Source organism: Octopus sinensis, linkage group LG1 (assembly GCF_006345805.1).
Source record: "Octopus sinensis linkage group LG1, ASM634580v1, whole genome shotgun sequence".
Classification (NCBI taxonomy): Eukaryota; Metazoa; Mollusca; class Cephalopoda; order Octopoda; family Octopodidae; genus Octopus; species Octopus sinensis.
The window spans coordinates 35,092,697-35,108,225 of record NC_042997.1 but is presented as its reverse complement, the minus strand read 5'-3'; the positions used below and the strand labels follow the sequence as shown (position 1 = coordinate 35,108,225).

General features: G+C 36.5%; 1 protein-coding gene and 1 long non-coding RNA gene across 3 annotated transcripts in view; one reads left to right on the top strand and one right to left on the bottom strand.

The window, feature by feature from the left end:
• LOC118761389 overlaps positions 1 to 4,730 on the bottom strand; it is a 14,117-nt gene extending 9,387 nt beyond the window's left edge. Inside the window, exon 1 of the long non-coding RNA XR_004997343.1 lies at positions 4,717 to 4,730. This is a non-coding gene — a long non-coding RNA (uncharacterized LOC118761389). The remainder of the gene's footprint in view (positions 1 to 4,716) is intronic.
• LOC115218923 (neuronal acetylcholine receptor subunit alpha-10) overlaps positions 1 to 15,529 on the top strand; it is a 1,131,344-nt gene that overhangs the window by 726,021 nt on the left and 389,794 nt on the right. The gene's annotated exons all lie outside the window — the stretch shown is intronic.

Here is a 15,529-nt window from a genome sequence, read left to right as displayed (position 1 = left end):
TTATAATGGCTAGTGCGTATATATATATATATATATATATAATATATATATATATATATATATATATATATATATATATATTATTAATTATATAATATTATATATATATAGATATATTATATAGCTATATATATACATATACATATATATAAATGTGTGTAGATATGTATCTACAAACGCACAGATGCTCACACACATACTCACACATATCCACACATACACACATGCACATACTGACAGACATACACACACACACACACAGATACATACACACAATCACACGGCACTGTGGAACAACGGTCTTTCGTCAAGATATCTCTTCATCCAGAAGTCGCCGAAACTTAGACCAGACGAAGCCGCTGGCTTTGTTTATGCTTTCAGCGGTGCTTATGTCTGTCAACTGATTAAAAAAATATCGTTTTTTTGCAGCGTCTATAGCGACAAGAGGAATGAATACGTGCATATTTTCCTAAGACATACACTACAGCATCGAGCATATTGTACGTCTGAACTTGTCTAGACTTTTTAAGAATAAATATGCGAATATTCAGTCCTTTTCTCGCTGTAAACAGTGAAAACAACGTTTAATATATATAAGCAGAAGTACCCAGCGTTGCTCAGAATTCAAATACTACAATGTTTTTGATACTTAGTAAATTTTCTATGTCATAAATAACGCAAACGCCAAATTGTAACAAAATTGTCGCAAATTGTAACAAACTTGGTCACTGGGTACCGATAAAGCCAAGCAGTAACACTTTGATAAGAAGTCATGAGAATGGTTTAATGCGTTCTCAGATGCTGTAACAATCACGGGTGAAGTAGCCTTAAAAAGGGCATGTTTGTTGTTCTAACAGCGGTAACAATTTGATAAGAAACCCTGAAAAGGGCTGTAATGCTTCTCATGTGGTGTAACGATCGTATTTAAATTGTCCCTGAAAAGGGCCTTTTTTCGTTTACAGCGAAAGCAACGGAACTGTTGCTGTGAAATTTGAAACTCGGGGAAAAGAGATGTCAAACCTAGGTTGGACAAAGGAAAAGAAACTGTAGACCACATTTTTTGTTTTGCCATTAGGGGCAAATACGAATAGATTTTGTTTGCCTCCAACTCTGGAGCATTCGATACCTAACTGGCCATGAGAGAGACATGGGCCGCCTAAATGAAGGCCAGCCGTGGTTAGCGTTTGGCGCGATGTATAAAAAGTGAACCTACTAAACGTATTATTCAAAAAAGGTGAAAGCACGGACAGTTAGCTACGTGGACACCAGGACACCAAATACACTATTTTTTAATGACATGTAAGCTAAAAAATTGTTGGCAGCAACAGTATGAAGGAGCTGTGTGTGGACAACGATACATTTCAATAGCATGTTTGAGTTAAAGCAATAATGTACGTCAAATGTTAGGCCTAACCTGTAAGCCGAAACACGTATTAGATATGCACAAAAGCTCATCAATAATTACGATTTGACACTGGCAGGATCAAGTGAACAGTGAAATTCAGTGAAAGACTTAATTGGACGGGCTCATTATAGTGGCCAATCAACAGTGTTCACGTGCATAGGTCAAAGGTCATGTTCGCACTTTATGATTATCGACGATAATGGGAAGGTGGGGAGTGAGTTACTACTAAGGTCGTTGAACAAACTGTTATTTACACTAAATAAGAGGCTGAAGTAAGGGGGGCATCATGACCGTAGGCGATAATAGGGAGTGGTTAAGTAAACATAAATGTACACAGATCAAAGAAGGGGAGAGGCGCATTAATAGTGTTGACGCCCACATGTCAACGGTCATATTTGAAGTTCACCCCATGTTATCACACTATGAGCGGAGAGTAATTAAAGAAATTGTGTACTGTAGGCGATAATGGGGTTTCTTTAAGTAGGCACTAATGTACACAGATCAAAGCATCGAAGTAAACCTGCCCCAAAATCCTTGCGTGTGTGAGTAAACGGCCGAAGGAGTAAGCAAAAAAAAAAACAAGTTTAATCTAGTCGACAAATATATTTTACGATTCCGTAGTTATCTCTCTCTCACAGATTTAATATAACTCATCTCACTTTACGAGATCAGCGACAGAGTGTCGCTAGAATAAAGATATAGCATTTTGCGAATAGAATGAATTCTTCATCACTAGCCAGTGATTAACACACGCTGAAGACGGGTAAATATTCAGAAACCCGGGTCTGTATGTATCATGTAAGGCTAGAGATAGGAGCGATGCCCGCCCCCTCGCAAATACTGATCGGACACAGACTGTATCATGTAAGGCTAGAGATAGGAGCGATGCCCCCCACCTCGCAAATACTGATCGGACACAGACTGTGTCGTTGGAGATGTCTTCCTGAAAGAGATGTCTTCCTGGGGATAAAAATAACAGTAACACCGTCCTTTATAGGACTGCCATATTTAGTTGGCAACTATATATATATATATAGGTATAAAAATTATATATAAAGAAACAAGAACGTGAAATACACAAAGGGACGAACACAGAAAACAGACGGGTCTGAAGCCTTTAATCTTCAGTCAGAAACCGGATCGTCATAGCACATTTCGGCTGATTAAATATATACCAATATATGCTTGAGATTCTTCGTATTTGTATCGCACTCCTGTACACTTTTCTCTAAATGAATTTCATTTTCCATTCCAAAAGCCAAAAGGAAGAATTTTTTTCTTTTGCTGGGGTGCAGATAAATCAAACCATCCATATCAAACTAGAACACATAAAAATCTCCATTCAGTTATTTTTCTAGTCAGCACCCGCAGTTACTATTCTTGCTATTACCCAACCAAGTCATCATTTTATGTCCTTTGACCACTGCATATAACATTTGACCAGCATATAACATTTTCTCTCCGGGCCAAAAACCCCAAGTTTAACTTTTTTCATTCCATTACATCGTTTCAGTCAAATTCACCACACGAACAATTGATTATTTGTTGGGATTTTTTTTTCATTATAAGTTTACTCTGCATACACCATATTGGTTTGCCATCTGACACACATCTACTTTATGCAATTTGCTTCAGCTTTACAGTCAACATTCCATCAACACAAACATTCAAAGATCCTTTTTCTCTTTCCACACCTCTCACACACGATATTCTTCAAACTTGAGTTCATCGGCTCTAAATATAATGTTCGTCTGTTAGTTGAACATTTCAGTGTATGATTATTCTTGGTACGTACGGAAAGAAACTAGTTGTCCGTACGAAGCTCTCAAACTTCTCAGGACCACAATAATGCTTATTCAAATTCTGTTGGGTATTTTTTAGTCTTTAGTACCCCTTTCTCTTTCTCTCTCTACCTCGCTTTCTCTCTCTCTCTCTCTCTCTCTCCCTCCAGCTCTCAGACACACATAAACACACACGTATATGCATATATATATATATTTATGTATATACATATATATATATATACATACATATATATGTATAGATAGATAGATAGATAGAAAGATAGATAGATAGATAGATAGATAGATAGATAGATAGATAGATAGATAGATAGATAGATAGATAGACAGACAAATGTGCACATGCATATGCATACATATACATAATATAACATGAATACTATGTGTGGGAGTAAGAGAGTTAGACACACACACAGTAGTGGAGAAAGAGAGCAATTGCTAAATAGATATATCGATATAGTCTGATATTGTTCGACGTTTCATACACACACGGGCACGCAACTTCATATGCACACATACACAAACAAATACTTATTCACACATACACTGTCACACCCACACATTCTCATTCATGCATTTCGATGATTATGTAGCATCAAGCTTTATGTTTGAAATGAAAAGCTTCGACGCAAACAGAGAAACACATACAATTATTCTGAGTGGTCTTAACGTCTACTTCCTGTAGTGGATCTACTTGTATTCACTTAAGAGATGTGCTGATACTGCTATAAAAGCAAGGCGTTGAAATCGATGTCTAGAGTTAATTATCTTTGGTCACTCTTGCAATGTTATTTCAATTGAGCTTGAAACTTCATTCAAATGATCAATGATTGATCTGTACAAAGGAATAAAATAAAAAAGATTTTTTTTTACACTCGAACAACACATTTATACTTTTGAAATGTCTATCGTTTGAGAAGTACAACTGAATAAGTTAATTTAAGTAAGAAACCTATATTGCCATAGACAAAACGAAAAGAACATTCATATACTTTCACACGTTTGTTACTTTTCTGTTGTTACTTTGCAAAACCTGATATAGGTTTATCCCTCATTTTGACAATCTCAACGATTGTAGTAATATTTTTCATCGTATAATACTTGATGGTTATTAAAATGCTGATTTACGAGGATTGTGGTAATATTTAGACTGAAGACAAGTACTTTGTGGTGGGTTGAGACAATTGCAGACAAACCATTTTTTGTATGGCTTTTTTTTTTATTTTATCGACCCCACTGGGATGAAAGTTGAAGTTGACGTTGAACGGAGCTAAGAAAGCGCCTGAAAATTTACAACATCACATTTTCGACGCTTCACCGATTCTACCAATCTACCAACTTTTCTCTTCCTATCACAAAAAAATTCTTTCTATCATAGGCACATGATTTAAAATTTTGGAACTGGGTTACTCGATTCAGTACTAACTGTTGCCATAATTTATCGACACCAGATATGTTTGAGCTCAGAACAAATACCTATTTCTTTATTACCCACAAGGGGCTAAACACAGAGGGGACAAACAAGGACAGGCATAGGTATTAAGTCGATTACATCGACCCCAGTGCGTAACTGGTACTTAATTTATCGACCCCGAAAGGATGAAAGGCAAAGTCGACCTCGGCGGAATTTGAACTCAGAACGTAACGGCAGACGAAATACGGCTACGCATTTCGCCCGGCGTGCTAACGTTTCTGCCAGCTCGCCGCCTTAACGGAACAAATACCAGTATTCCTTTTGTACGATGTTCGAACGATTTGACAAATGGTACAGAAAATGACATACTTTGGAATATATCAGTCCTCACAGGCAGGGAGATTTAGGTTACTACTACTGAGTAACTTTTTCAACGACAATTTTGACAGGAAAGGCTAGCTGATCGAATCGAGGTTTCAGTCCCATCAGAAAACAATATATCCCTAAAAACGAATCGTAAAACTACCTGAAAAGAGTGAGCTGGAAAATTACCTGAAAAGAGTGAGGAAACAACAGGGGTTGAATTGAAAACACAATTGCTATGATACTATATGTCTGGTAAGAATTTACAAACAAACCTTTGAGCAAAATCTGAGATATCATATACACACACATGTGCGGGCGGTGTATGTATGTGTACAACATGCAGGAATATTTAGGTTGGTGCTGAGATTCTTAATGTAGAGATGCAAGTAATGTTACTGAATGAAAGAGACAATTGTGCTGTGAGGAAGAGTAATTATTTTAATGGTTAAATCTTGTCAAGCAAACGAGGAAAGACAATCCCCGTGTATTTTAATCGCAATTAAAATTAATTACAAATAGAATGTGGGCGATTTGGAATTTGTAACGCCTTATAAGATACATTCATGGAAGTATAGTAATTTGCTTACATTATCAAAGAAAACTGTGACACAGTATACAAGTTATATCGAGTAATTAAAATACAAAGAAAAGAAATTAATGACGCCAACGCAGAATTTTTTGAAATATTTTTAGGAATGTTGCATACAGCCAATTTGTTTTTCAAACGTTTGAAGTATTTTGCTTTATTCTCTATGTTGTTGTTGTTGTTGCTATACATGCGCACATAAACATACATATGGGCGTCAAACTGATTGTGAACTTACTCCTCGTTTTTGTTTTGCTGTATTTTGCTTACATACGCACACACGCGTACACGTGCGTGCTGGCGTGTGTGCGTTTTTTCGACATACATCACTGTGACAGTATTTAACGGAAATATAGATATTATACGTATAAGGCGGCGAGCTGGCAGACACGTTAGCACGCCGGGCGAAATGCTTAGCGGTATTTCGTCTGCCGTTATGTTCAAATTCCGCCGAGATCGACTTTGCCTTTCATCCTTTCGGGGTCGATAAATTAAGTACCAGTTACGCACTGGGGTCGATGTAATCGACTTAATACCTATGTCTGTCCTTGTTTGTCCCCTCTGTGTTTAGCCCCTTGTGGGTTATAAAGAAATAAATATTTAACGGGAATAGCCATCAATATACCTTACGTAATGTACACACTCTATTATATTGACAAGTCCCTCAACATCTTCGGGGTCTCTGGGGCGCTGCAGCCGTGCAGTATAACTAGGGCGAAAATGCCTGGCGGAACCCCTCCCTCTTCTTGCTAAATATTCATTTCTACAGCTGAGTGGATTGGTGCAACGTGAAATAAAATTATTTGCACGAACATAATGGATCACCCGTTTCAGAGATCGAAACAACAATCTTACGGTCGGCCCGCTTCCACTAGTGGTACTCATTTCTACAGCTGAGCGAACTGGAACAACATGAAGAGACGTGTTTACGACCGTGCGTCCAACACCCTAACCACTAACATACACACACATATGTATGTGTGTGTGTGTTTATGTGTTTGTATGTTACATGTATATATATATATATATATATATTATATATATATTATATATATATATATGCTTATATGTATATATTATGTATGTATGATTGTATGAATATGTGTGTTTATAAATATATTTATTTATATACCAAATAATTAAGATTCAGTTGAATAAGGTACTTAAGTTGATGCAACAAGCAAGTCCGGTGTTATCCGCACTGCACGATGTAAAGTGAATAAGTATCAAGGTATTAGCGCATTACGGCCCTTTCAGGCGGCTCCATTTTATCGAACAATACAAGCATTACAACAATTTGAAAGTAAGCGCCGTCTTCAGTTGTAAAATACAAATTTTCAGCAATCCGGGTATTCTGTTATAATTTTTAGCAAATATTTCATCAGAACTAGAGAATGAAAGAATTCCATGCTACTACTAATGTGGCAAAATAAGCTTAAACAGAAACAACTACAATATTGGAATAGCAGAAAAGGGAAACAGTGGGAGTCATGAGGAAAATTAAGGTGTTTATTAAGTCATTGCATAACAAACCAGGAATTCTGGTCCCAGCAGATAAAACTGGAAATTTATTTTATAGAGGCTTAACTACACCAACTATGGGAAACTAGTAAGGAAGGAGCTCAACACTAAATATATAATAACATCGAAAAATAATCTATCAGACATTTATTTGAAAATTAAAGAAGTTATGATGTACTATATTGTGCGTATGTGTGTGTGTGTTTGTGTGTGTGTGTCTGTATGTGTATGTGCCCCAGCTTGACCACAGCTTTGAAGCTGGAACATTTGAAAAGATTTTTAGAGATTTTCTACATAACTAGCCACATGGTTCCGAGTTCAGTCCCACTGCGTGGCACCTTGGGCAAATGTCTTCTACTATAGCCTCGGGCCTACCGAAGCCTTGTGAGTGGATCTGGTAGACGGAAACTGAAAGAAGCTCGTCGTATATATGTATATGTGTATATACATGTGTGTGTGCTTTTGTGTCTGTGTTTTCCCCCCAACATCGCTTGACAACCGATGCTGGTATGTTTACGTCCCCGTAACTTAGCGGTTCGGCATAGATACCGATATAATGATTACTAGGCTTACAAAGAATAAGTCCTGCGTTCGATTTGCTCGACTAAAGACGGTGCTCCAGCATGGCCACAGTCAAATGACTGACACAAGTAAAAGAGTAAAGGAGTGTATATATATGCGCGTGTGCGTAAATGTGTGTGTTTTTGTGTATGTGAGTGTGTGTGTGTATGTTTGTGTGTACACATGGATAAGCAAGACACAGGCACACTGGGAGATCAGGGAGAGAATAATATTTTGCTTTCGAAGGTTATAATTAAAAAATTTTTTTAGTAAGAGAAACAGTACCCATGATATATTTCATGGATCCCAAGAGTAGTGGAATAGAGTGAGCAATATATCCTCGAACCACAAAGCTGGTTAGATTGCTTGGAAAGAATAAACCCCGATAAAGACACCCAACGTGCCAGGTGATAATGTTAAGCCGGTCAACATATTTTTATAACCTATGATCACAACAAGTAGAGGGGAAACATCATAGCCATGTGTTGAGAGGAATTCTTTGTGGTTTGAATAATTCACGCCAGGTATCACGTGTCTTTCCTTCATCATCCTCAAACAACGCTTATGCAGGAACCTTTTGAGAAGGATGGTCTAACTGGCTCTCAACTACAAGGTCATGCACCGTTTATCACGATAGGAGATCACCATGTCGCACACGCATGTTTGTGAACTTCGGTGTCATTTGAACGCAGAACATGAAGATGGACGAAAAGTCGCAAAGCATGCATTGACATGGGCAGCATATGAAATTAGAAAGTAAATTGAAAGGAAATGCTTCTAAGCATTTTCTCCACCTCGTCAGCTAATAAATTATAATAATGAATTTTTAATATTAAGATAAGCTGCAATTTCTTAACAAGCGTCTAGTACGCAAGTATCTGTATTTTTAGGACAACAAATAAAAGACAAGCCTGAACTTCCCTAGACTTGAGCTCAGACCATACAATGACGTAGCCATACTCAGAAAGCTGTTTTGATCACCGCTCTGTCACCGAATGTCTTTATTTTCTGTTGCTTATTTTATTGACCCTGCAAGTATGGAAATTTATATGAATATCAACAACGCTAATGATGAAGATGCTGGTGGGTGCTGTTGTTGTGGCTCTTAATGATGCTGCTTCTGCTGCTGCTGATGATGATGATGATGATAATGATGACGACGACGACGACGTCGATGATTATGATGATGATGATGATGATGATGACGATGATGATGATCTCTGCGGTAATGGTGGTGTTCCTGATGAAGGCAGCGGCGGTGGTGAAGATGGATATGACGAAGCACAATAATGATAGAGAGATTGATGATGCTAATGAGGATAAGAAGAATAATGAGGTGTTCTATGATGACGATGTTCATAATGATGCCTTTGCGTTGCTTCTGGTACTTCATTAACGCTCTCCTTCTTCAAAATATAAAAATATGATTCCACAGACTTAAGTCAATATCGCAAAATAAAATACAAAGCGTTGTGGTTTTCCAGTTAATGTAGTTCAGATTTTGTGGATCGTATGTGAATTTTCTCCTCGTTTTTCCATATGTATATTTTTCTGTTTAGTATTTTCTCCTTTGTCGAAATATTTAACACAATATCATCATGGAATCCATTGGCGTGTTTGGCGTTCCGTGCATTCTTTTTTTCGCTTTTCTTCCATTCATTAATGGATGTTTATGATAGTAGTTTGGTTCAATGGCAGGCTTTCAGGCAAGATGCGAAGCCGTTTGTTTCGTTGCTACGTTGTTTGGTTACTTTATTTGACTACGAGTTCATAAAGTTTGGCAATAAAGTCAAGTGAACATGCAATAAGTTATTTAATCAAGTTGCATCTGAACACAGCGAATACATTCTATGTAACTAAAATAGTTTCGGTGGAAATCTAACAAAAGTACCATCCTCATTATCGTCATCGTCATCATCATCCTCATCATCATCATCATCATTATCACCAGCATCATACTCTCAATCCTCAGTATCAGCACCAACAACAACAGCAGTAGCAGCAACAACAATAGCAAGAACAGTGTAAACATATAAACAACTCTAACATTCTCAGTGGAAATGATATTGCTGCCACGCAAATTTCGCTCTGCGTGTGTTGAAAAACTGAATGATATCAAGGAGAGCGCTAAGTATACAAAAGAAAAGAAAATTTCCTGATGACAATATCCTTAATTCTTGATATCTCCTGTCAAACTTTTCACTAGACTTTTAAAGTTTTCTATCCTTTTTATTTTTATCCAAGAATAAATAATGATTCTACGCTGCATTAATAATAATTTCAGGTTCGTTTTTCTTTTCTTTTTCCTTTTCCTTTTATTTTATTTATTTTTTTTTTTCGTGATACTTGCTTTATCGATTTTCATAGATTAAATAAGAAGAGTTCTCAGAAATGTAATATCGTCTTGAATAGTTTTACTCTAAATTCTGCAAGTGTTGTTGTTACATTACTGAAATTCTCATAATAAAATAAGTTTTACATTCATTCCGCTGTTCCGATAATAGCAACTGTATACGCAAAATGCAGCGGGTGAATTTAGATTAAGTTTTACTGTAAGTTACATATTGTAATATTTTTTTTCAACGATTCAATAAGATGTAAAATCTGATTGGGCGATAAGACATATACCTGGATTTGTATAATATACATCACGTGCGTTTATAATTATGGGGATATTCTACATTAACTGAACCACTTGTTCCTTTTGTCTAGTCATGGAGGATAAATGTACAAATCTTTAACTATTATATTGATAAATGTAGTGAATTCTTTATCTTGCTGATGATGACAGAATAACACTAAAACATGCCCGTTGCTGTTAACTGCTTATTCTGAAGAAAAGGAAATATTCTTTATGAACAACTGATTGTTTTGTTTCAGCGCTTAAATTGTTTCGAGTAAGTTCCATGTATTGGATATACCGTCACTATCTACACATTGGAAACCATTTTTCCCAACGGTCAGTTTTCATCAGTTTTCTTCACATCCATTCGGAGAGATTGATGAAAGTTAATAGAAAAGTGATGTGCACCAGTAAATTGTCTGCAAGGTCGGCAAATATGGCCCAAAGTATGAACAGGGTGGATGTCATCTTAGTGTGATATTTCTTTATTGCTTTTTTCATGATTTTTTTCTCATCCTTTTTTCTACGTAAACGTTTACCATTTTCTGTGTCGTTTTTTAATGACCCTTGCATCAATAAGAGGAATAGGTTAACATTGTCGTAAGAATGCCAATCAAATTACCTTATAATATGTTCCTATTATTTAAGTTCTGAGTTTTCAAATTCTGCCGGGGTCATATTTAACCTTCATTTTTACAATATGAGTAAAATAGCGTATTATTTAAATACTGGAGTATATTTAATCGACTTCTCTTCACAAATGTCTGACCTTGTGTCTATATAGCAAACAATTAAATGCAACAAGCTTGCAGAATTGTGAGGATATCAAAAAGAAAGATTTGTGAGCAGGAGAAACTAAGATAAAATCTGCCTTTCATCCCTCGGACATCCATAAAATATAATCCCAATCAAGTACTGAAGTTGATTGCATCGACTAATCACTGTCTCCAACTATTTGAAGTTGTACCCTTGTTAGAAATTATTATTGTTGTTGTTGTTGTTGTTATTTGAAGCCGAGCTGAACATGGAATTTTGAAATCTTTTGTTTGATCGTGTCTATTACATTCCTGTGTGTTCTCCAATTCAAGAAGCAACTCTTATTTTCACTTATCCTCCGTTGTTTATTAGACAAGCGATGTTGCTTCCAGAAAGCGGAGCCATAGGAATGATGTAGCACTGCCAGCCGTAGTAATGATTCCTCAGAAGCCGTTACTTGCTGAAGAGAAAATATGTTGTTTGGATATTTCAAATGGCAGCAACAAAGAAGCGAGTTTAGGAGATTTCGAGAAGTGTTTGAATAGTCTCTTTCAAAGAATATTCGGAAATTATGAATAATCTTCACTATTTCTTTTCTGGTCAGAGTTGCATTGCATGTAAAGGACAAAATCTAGATATCGCTTCAGTGAAATCAGTAGATATACATGTGTATTGTAACACACTACCACGCACTTGTTCAGTGTCCAAACATTGCTGTTTTGCGGTTTTATATTAAACCGCTTTTATCACATGGGGGTTTGGTTTAGACAATCCGTTGAGTCACTCATGAATATAGAACTACAATCTTCCTTTGTCAAGAGAGAGTGAGAAATCTTCATATGTCTGATGACTATAGTAAAAAGAAAAAGTTGTTTAGTTGCCGCTATTGTAAATTTGTGAGAACGATGGATTTTGCAGATGGGAATAGCCTTTTTCTCTTCATGAGAAAGGGAATGATAGAAAACATGCTGTCATCCATTAAATTTCATGAAGGGTCAGCGTGGAGAAACTAATGTAGGTACATGAACCTAAACCCACATAAACGAAACTATCCGTAAGCTGAGGTCGGAAACAAAAAGTCGGAGAAAGCATCTGGTTTGGTATATCATTAAGATCCGAATTCTTGCTGTTCTGCAGAGTATCTTGAATCATCCTTTTCATTGTTGGGATAATTTTCTTTTTCCTATTTCGTTTTTCTTTGTGTTATCTATTATCAACTATTTATGTATCTGGGATCCCCATTTTATCCAGTATGCACACCACAATGATTTCTTGTTACTTAACTATAAACTGCGGTCTTTTCAAAGTCTCGCAAAGTCTCGTTTGTTGGAGTCGATTTTCTATTAACAACATACTAAGCCCTCACCACATTGTTTCAATTACATTTTAAAATTCGTTTTTTTTTAGCTCATCATCCGCTTTTTCATAAAGGTCTTCTCACTCGGAACCAGCAGACCTCCATGCTTGTTGTTGGTGTTGTTTCTTTCCTTCTCATCTTCAGAGTAGAAAACCTTTATACAGCATTTACTACCAAATGTGAGGCGACTGAGCTACACACGAGGCTTTCTGTTATGAAAGATCAGTATTAAAGTTTTGCTCTGCTCCACCCTCTGAAAGACACAACTCAGAATTTTATTTTTGTAATCTTGAGTCCCATGATGATTTTTATATCCGTATGGCCCCTCACGTTCACATATTACACACTTTTCTGCCGGCGTTAACTACCTGTCCATACTGCATTCCGAAAATGGCCTCTATCCCAGGATTGTAATTCTGGTGCATTTCAGGTCCGAATATTATGGTAATAATTTCGGCATAAATGTAATACGGCTTGTATAGGCTCGTATTTTCATTCCATCTTCAGTTTAAAAAAGTTTGCATATGGTCCAATACGCTTTGTTTCTGCCAATGAAGGTTTTCCTCCATGTATCTGTAAAGGTTGATCTCATTGCTCCTTGTGGGGATACAAAGGAGGCTCCATGTCTAGGCACAAACGTTATTTTGATGACCTTGCATAACGATGAACTTGAAGAAAGGTATATATATATATATATATATATATATATATATACAATCCGATCATGTCACTTTTTTATAACTTCAGCGATTGTCAGCAGCACTAGAAAAGTGAGGAGATATCAAGACTCAATGTCATAATCAATATCTGTTACTCCAACGCTTATTTTGTGCCAACCCATGCATTACTTCTGGTCACATGCGTAACGCACCAGCGCTTCGAGTTTGTTCACTTCAGGCTCAGTTTCACTCCACACCTCGGCTAGAGTTGTTTGCAATTGTTCATTTAATGGAACGAGTTTTAGAGTAGCAGAGATAACGCACTTGTTTTGCTTGTTTGTTTTTCTTTTCTTTTTATCCGCTGTTTAGTAAGCGATTGATGTATTAAAGCACTTTATTTGTCACAAAGTTTCGCCAACCTTATTTTTTTGTTCCTCTGACAGTTTATTCATGCCCGGGCTCCGCCTTTTTGAGATAGTTTTAGCCAAAGAAGGAAGGCTGAAAAGCTTTCCCTATTTTTCATTCGATTCTCCTATTCATTCCTTCGTTTGGCAAAACGCCTTTATGTTTGTAAATGCTGCTGGACAAACAAATCAAGTTTTCCACGTGGACACTTTTTTTCTTGTTCTTTGCTAGATCGTTACAAATTTGTATTTGTATTTTCTGCCAAAATTTTTTTTCATTCGTGTAAAGCGTTTATATTATACTGTGTGATTAAAATTGGCTTTTTTTTCTTCGGGTTTCATTTCTGCGATTCTAAATTCAATAGACTTTTTTTTTTCAAAATCATTTGATTTGTTTTTTGTTTTGTATTTTTGGGGTTTTTTTGTTTGTTGTTTTTTTTTTCTGTTGCGCTTATCTCTGACTCGTGCCATGTTTTTTCAGGTTCAATGTAAACACAAAAATTAATGTTTAAAAAGTTCGAAAAGGATCAACTTTTCGCTTCCCCCTCTCTTTCTTTCCCTCTCTTCCGCTCTCTCTCTCTATCAATCTATCTGCCTATCTATTTATCTATCTATCTCTCATTCTATCTCTCTGTCTCCCTCTCTCTCTCGTTCCGTTTCTCTCACTCTCTCTATTTATCTATCTATCTCTCATTCTATCTCTTTTTCTCTCCTACTCTCTCTTCCTGACTTTCTCTCTCTCTCTTGTTCTTTCTCTCTCTCTCTCTCTCTCTCTCTCTCTTTCTCAGCACTCTCTCTATTGCTGAAGAAGAAATAACTCAATACGTTGCAGAAGCGATCTTAGAAGGAGATATGCAAAATATATTTTCCCTTCAATTACACACATTAAAAGAAGAGATTATAAAGACTGAAAAAAAAAGTACGCCTTTCTACGTCAAATTCATATAGTAACAACAATAGCAAAAACAACAACAACAACAACAATAATAATAATCGTTTCTACCTTCAATTCTATTAAATATCCATTCTTTAGTATTGCACTTGTTTGGTTACATAATCTCTCTTCAGTAATTTCAAACATTTTCCTTGCCTTCCATTCACTGTGCATTCGTTTTATGTATCCTCTGATAGGCACGCCATTTGCATCCACTTGGGTTCTCCGGTAGTAGAATAGATGGTTAACAGAATTGGAGCAAAAAGCTATTAAAAGAAGGTTATCGGGTGATGCTGTGCATGCGAGAAACGAAAGTGGTAAAGGAGAAGTGATGGACAATTCCTTGCAAGAATACGATATCGTGAACTGTGAAAGAATTGAGATCAGTTACTACTCAAACAATGGAGATCGGTTAATAATAGACAGAATTCTGGACTTATTAAATACGGAGGGGACAGAATTTATATGTGACTTTAAGAAGGCTAACCAATGGACTACATCAAAAGACGAGTAAAGTCAAGAAACACATTGAAACAAAGAACATCACAGAAACAACTAATCTTATCAAGGCTGTTTGTAGGATAGTGGTGGAAAGGATTGAGAACTACTGAGCGATGGACGGAAGAGGAAAAGTAGAATTTCTGAATATATAAAATCTTTGAACAGTGTAGTCTCAATACTTGAAATGGAGAAATTAAGAATGAATGGAAACATTAAGAAGTATGATGTAGATATAAAAGGTCTGAATGTTGTAATTGAAAATAAATAATTATAAGGATTCCTCAAGCATCAAGGCACATCAACATGTAAGACCCCAGAAAAATCCTGTGGGATGCGATGTTCATATGTAAGGTTATCGACATATACCCTGGTGACAACAGGATCAATGTGGAAGAAGTAAACATAAACAACTATGACGATTTGAAGTCGAAAATACGAATGCTGTGGTCAATGTTGAGAGTAGACGTGATACCAGTAGTAATTGGATCACTTGGAAATATCAACACTCAGCTACCAACATGGCTGAAAAAGATTGGTGCAGATGTTTATCTATTCTTTGAAAGCCTAATCATCGCTTTCCAGGACCAGGCATTGAATACCAACTCAGTGTAAAATAATACATGCCACACAAGTGCAATAG